This window comes from Delphinus delphis, chromosome X (assembly GCF_949987515.2).
Source record: "Delphinus delphis chromosome X, mDelDel1.2, whole genome shotgun sequence".
Lineage (NCBI taxonomy): Eukaryota > Metazoa > Chordata > Mammalia > Artiodactyla > Delphinidae > Delphinus > Delphinus delphis.
In genome coordinates, this window is record NC_082704.1 from 65,633,928 (window position 1) to 65,639,530 (window position 5,603).

General features: G+C 36.4%; 1 pseudogene; it reads right to left on the minus strand.

Annotated features, from left to right (window-relative positions):
* Nucleotides 1–3,826: 3,826 nt before the first annotated feature.
* LOC132418158 (elongation factor 1-alpha 1 pseudogene) lies at nt 3,827–4,722 on the minus strand (annotated as a pseudogene).
* Nucleotides 4,723–5,603: the final 881 nt, after the last annotated feature.

Below are 5,603 nucleotides of genomic sequence, written 5' to 3' on the forward strand. Positions count from 1 at the left end.
ATTTTATTTCTTCCTTTCTGATTTGAAGGCCTTTTATTTCTTTTTCTTGTCTAGCTCTTACTAGTACTTCAGTACTATTTAAATAGAAATGGCAAAGTGGAGATTCTTGCCCTGTACTCAATCTTAGAGGAAAAGCTTTTCAGTTTTTCTCCATTGATTAGGATGCTAGCTGTGGGCTTTTCTAAATGGCTTTCATTTTGGTAACGAAAGTTCCCTCTATTCTTATTTTGTTTAGAATTTTTATTGTGAATGTATGTAGAACAAACTATTTTCTGCTTCTATTGAGATAATTGTGTGATTTTTATCCTTTATTTGGATAATATGATATATCATATTGATTGATTTTCATATGTTAAACCAACATTTCATCTCGGGAATAAACCTCACCTGGTCATGGTGTGTAATCTACTTGATGAGTTGAATTCAGTTTGGTAGTATTGTATTGAGGATTTTTGCATTTATATTCATCAGAGATGTTGGCTTATAGTTTTCTATTCTTGTCATATCTTTGGCTTTAGTGTCAGGGCAATGCTGACCTCATAAAATAAATTTGGAAGTATTCCTTTTACTTTTATTTTTTGGAAGAATTTAAGAACAATTAGCATTAAGTCTTCTTTGAATATTTGGTAGAATTCAGCAGTGAAGCCAACTGGGCCTGGGCTTTTCTTTTTTGGGAAACTTTTGATTACTACTTCAATCTCCTTATATTTTTATTGGTCTGTTCAGACTTTCTATTTCTTCTTGACTCATTCTTGTTAGGTTGTACATTTTTAGGAATTTATCAATTTATTGTAGTTTATCCAATTTGTTGGCATACAATTGTTCATAATAGTTCCTTATGATCTTTATAAATTTGGAGGCATCCATTGTAATGTCTCTTTTGTCATTTCCAATTGATTTTGAGTCTTTTCTCTTTTTCTAATTTAATCTAGCTAAGGGTTTGTCATTATTGTTCATTTTTTTCTAAAATCCATCTCTTCCAAAAATTTTTTTTTCAGGGGCCTTACCTCTTTTAATAGTGTAATAGTTATTATAGGAGTATCAGTTGATGTTTATTCCATTTTCAAGAAATAGGTCTTATTTGTGACTCATTAATAATTTGCAATTCATTTTCATCTAACTGTCCAATGAATATCAATACTCAGAGAATCAAAGTTTTGTTGACTTTTTCTATTGTTTTTCTAGTTTAAAAAAAATTCTGCTAAATCTTTATTATTTCCTTCCTTATTTTAACTTTGGGTTTATTTTGTTCTTTTTATAATTCCTTAAGGTATAAAGTTAGATTATTTGAGATCTTTTTTAATGTAGGCCTTTATTACTATAGAAGTCCCTTTTGGTACTGCTTCTGCTGCATCCTGTAGGTTTTGGTAAGTTGTGTTTTCATTTTCTTTTGTCTTCAGATATTTTTTAAAATTCCCTTTTGATTTCCTCTTTTACCCAGTGGTTGTTAAATAGTGTGTTATTTAGTTTCCACATATTTGTGAATTTTCCCATTTTCTTGCCGCTATTGATTTCTAGTTTTATTCCATTGTGGTAGGAAATGATCCATGGTATGATTTTAATCTTCTTAAATTTGTTAAGATTTATTTTGTGATCTAATGTGTGACCTATCCTAGTGTATGTTCCATGTGCACTTTAAATGTATTCTTCTGCTGTTGTATGATAAGTTCTGTATATGTCCGTTAGGTCCATTTGGTATGCAGCATTGCTCTATTCTGCTCTTTATTGACTTTCTGTCTGAATGTTCTATTTATTATTGAAAGTGGGTTTACTGACATTTCCTATTATTTTATTTCAATTTCTCCTTTCAGTTTGTCAGTGTACTTATGCACTCAACATCAGAGCACATATGTATTTGGAATTGTTATATCTTCCAGTTGAATTGACCCTTTTATTATATAATATCTTTATCTCTAGAAACAGTTTTTGACTTAAAGTCTGTGTCTCATAATAAAAAGAAAACAAAGCAGGAGTGGCTAATATCTTTTTCCATTCCTTCATTTTCAGCCTATGTGTATCCTTAAATCTAAAGTGAGTTTCTTACAGATGGCATAAAGTTGGATCTTTCTTATTTAATCCATTCAGTAACTCTCCTTATTGGGGAATTTAGTTCATTTACATCTAATGTAATTATTAATAGGAAAGGATTTACTATTGCCATTTTGTTAGCTCTTTTCTGTTTGTCTTGTGATTCTTTTGTCCCTCTTTTTCTCTCTATCTTCCTTTGTCTTCCCATTGGATTTTTATTTTTTGGTATTGATAGATTTTGATTTTCTTCTTTTTATTTTGTGTAACTTCTATAGGTATTCTCTTTGTGGTCACATAGGGGCTTACCTAAAATATCTTAGAGCTATAATAGTCTACTTTAAGCTGATAATAACTTAAAGTAAGTTGATAACAACTTCACTTGCATACAAAAAGTCTCAGCTTTATCTCTCCTCCTCACTCATTACACACTATTGATATGTATCATTAACATAATCTATAATTGTTTTTAATACTTTTATCTTTTATAGTAGAATTAAAAGTTATTGTTACTGAATGCAAGCTCATACTGCTTGCTTCACAACAGGCCAGTAAATCAAGAGATGTGTTGTTAGAGCAAGGAATAATGACTTTATTTAGAAAGCCAGCAGACCAAGAAGATAGTGGACTCACGTCCCCAAAACACATCTTGCCTGAGTTAGAATTCAGGAATTCAGGATTCTTCTGAAAGGGGAAGGAATCAAGTAAAATATTTCCTGATTCTGGTCAGCCTTCAGAGGGGATGTGTTCCTGCAGTCATTCACAGGTGGGCCTGGTCACAGGATATTTCCTGTGAGCTAAACAAAAGTAGCTTAGCTTAATGCTCATTACCTGGGAGGCAGGGTTCCAGAGATGGGCCATTATGTATATTTAAGCTTACATGCAACATCCCTTTAGTGATTAACTTGTAATAGAATACAAAGATTCTTCCCTGTTATAATTCTGCACTGTCAATGTCCATTCCACAATCTTGTGGGAAAAGGGACAAAGACCATTCTGGCTACTTCCTGCTGAATGGAGGTGACAAATATTCCTTATAATCTTTAGTCAGTCTTTTTTTAGCTACAACTATTTGAACCTGATGAAACCCCTTAGCACTCTGTCTAATTTGTAATTGAACTTGGGGTGTTGGTTCCAGTTCTCAATACGAACACTAAATTCCTGTTGTAATTATTTGGACAAAGTTAAACAAATTGATTAACCCTTCTCCAGCTGCACTGAAATTACTATCTGCTTCAGTTGGATATGCAGACTTGTTGGAGGCAAACTCATGAACAGAGGTTAGTATAGTGCCCAAAGTTTTAATGTATTTGGCAACTGCTAGTTCTTTTAGAGCACTTATAGATTCTCTCACCTGGGCAGACACCTGGAATGGCCTACCATGCAATATTTCAAAAGTGCTTAATTTAAGCTTGCTTCTTAGAAGGAGACACTGATCAATATCAGAGCAACTGGCAAGGCCTTATCCCAAGTTAAGTTACTATTCATTTTCTTGGTTTTTCCTGTTGACTGTGGGCTCCAGGATGAATGTAGTTCCAATGGCTTAATCCAAATCAGGAGATAATTTCCTTAAGGAGGGCTTTAACCAATTAGGTACTGATTTTAAAAACTAATAACTTTGCCACACACAAAACAAATGGTCCCCAAAACATTCTCCTTTCCTTCTGAAGATTTTATGATGCATTGTTATCATTAACCAGTCTTTTACTATTAAACTTAAATGACCAATTAAAACAAACAGTTCTGAGACCATTCTTCCACCACTGATTAAGACTGGGGTGGCAAGTATTGGGGATAATATTCATTTAGACTTCTGAGATTTCTGGGAAGACTTGGTGACCTTGTCAGCTTCAGCTGCCTTCTTGTCCACTGCTTTCACACCCACAGCAACTGTCTGGCTCATGTCACGAACTGCAAAAATGGCCCAGAGGAGGACAGTCAGAGAAGCTCTCAACACACATAGGCTTGCCAGGAACCATATCAACAATGGCAGCATCATCAGTTTTCGAGAATTTGGGGCCATCTTCCAGCTTTTCCCCATAACAATCAATCTTCTTCAGCTCAGCAAACTTGCAAGCAATGTGAGCTGTGTGACATCCCAGCACAGGTGCATATCCAGCACTGATTTGGCCTGGATGGTTCAAGTAATCTCTTGAGCTGTGCAGCCAGCTGCTTCCATCAGTGGTCATTTTTGCTGTCACCAGCCACATTGCCACAATGAATATCTTTGACAGATATGTCCTTGACATTGAAGCCCACATTGTCCCCAGGAAGGGCTTTACTCAAAGCTTCATGGTACATTTCAACAGACTTTAGTTCAGTCGTAATATTGACTGTAGCAAAGGTGATCACCATGCCAGGTTTGAGAATACCAGTCTCCACTCAACCCACAGGGACAGTGCCAATACCACCAATTTTGTAGACGTCCTGGAGGGGCAGACACAAGGAATACACTGGCTAGGAATACACCGGATGGTAGTGACAAGTCAATCTGTGGGAGAAGTGCTCCTCTTGCCTCAGAGGATGTTGTTTTAGATTAGGTGTCCCAGCATCTCTTTTTAATGGGATTACTATTGGCCATGTGTTTTTGTGCCTCCCTGGGCTGCTGTTAACACACACTTCTGGTCTTACCCTTTTGTAGACCTTGAGGGTGGAGGAGAGCTCTGTTTCCTTTCCTGGAGTTTTCATGAACACCATCTGTAGGCTTAAAGTGTGCTCTGGTGGGACTCTGTCAAGCTGTTCTGGTGAAAAACTTTAGGGTGAAGTCTATCAAAAAGTTAATCAGCTCATTCTTCACTGTCAATTTTACTGGGGGCTCCTGTGGGGAATTAGTTGCCTCAAGTCCAAGGGAGCCCCTGGGCCTCTTCATTCTTCAGAATCTTCCTCTTTCTACCATATGAGAGGTTCTTGTCTTTTATTTTCTTCTTACATTTCAGCCTAGGGCAATCTGTTCTCCAATGTTCTTCCTCCTTACAGAAGCACATTTTTCCTTCCCCAATAGTGGCTTACCTCTCTTCGGTTACTCAGCTTCCAGGAATCCAATACCACTGCCAAAAAGTGGTGTTTCATTTTGCATCTTCTTTCTTCTGTTGTTGCTCCCTGTTGAACACTTTAAAAGCAACATCTACCAATTGATAAGGATTTATTCCAAGTGCACCGTCTAATTTTTGCAACTTTCACCTGATATCTGAGGCACTTTGCCCAAAATAAAGGTCAAATTTACCAGTCTAATATTTTAGGGGGCTTCAGGATCTGCATTAAGATGATGTCTGTAGGCCTGATAAGACCTCTCTGAATTTTTGGAAAGGATTTTTATTTTGAGTCTCTTGAATTTTGTTCAAACTCTTTTGCTTTGGTTCCCCTTTTCAAAGCCCTGCCAAGATGCACTAATAAGTAGTGCTCTAATAAGGGCATTCTTCCTTCATTGGGGTCCTAATTTTGTTCAGCTGGGTACTGCCAAGTGGGCTTCAGGTGTAGAGGATCCTCCCTATAAGGGAGGGTTGCAATCTTTCCAATTAAAACACCTGAGAAACCCATCTGGCTGATTATTTGCATTTAGCCCCCTATGTGAGATAACG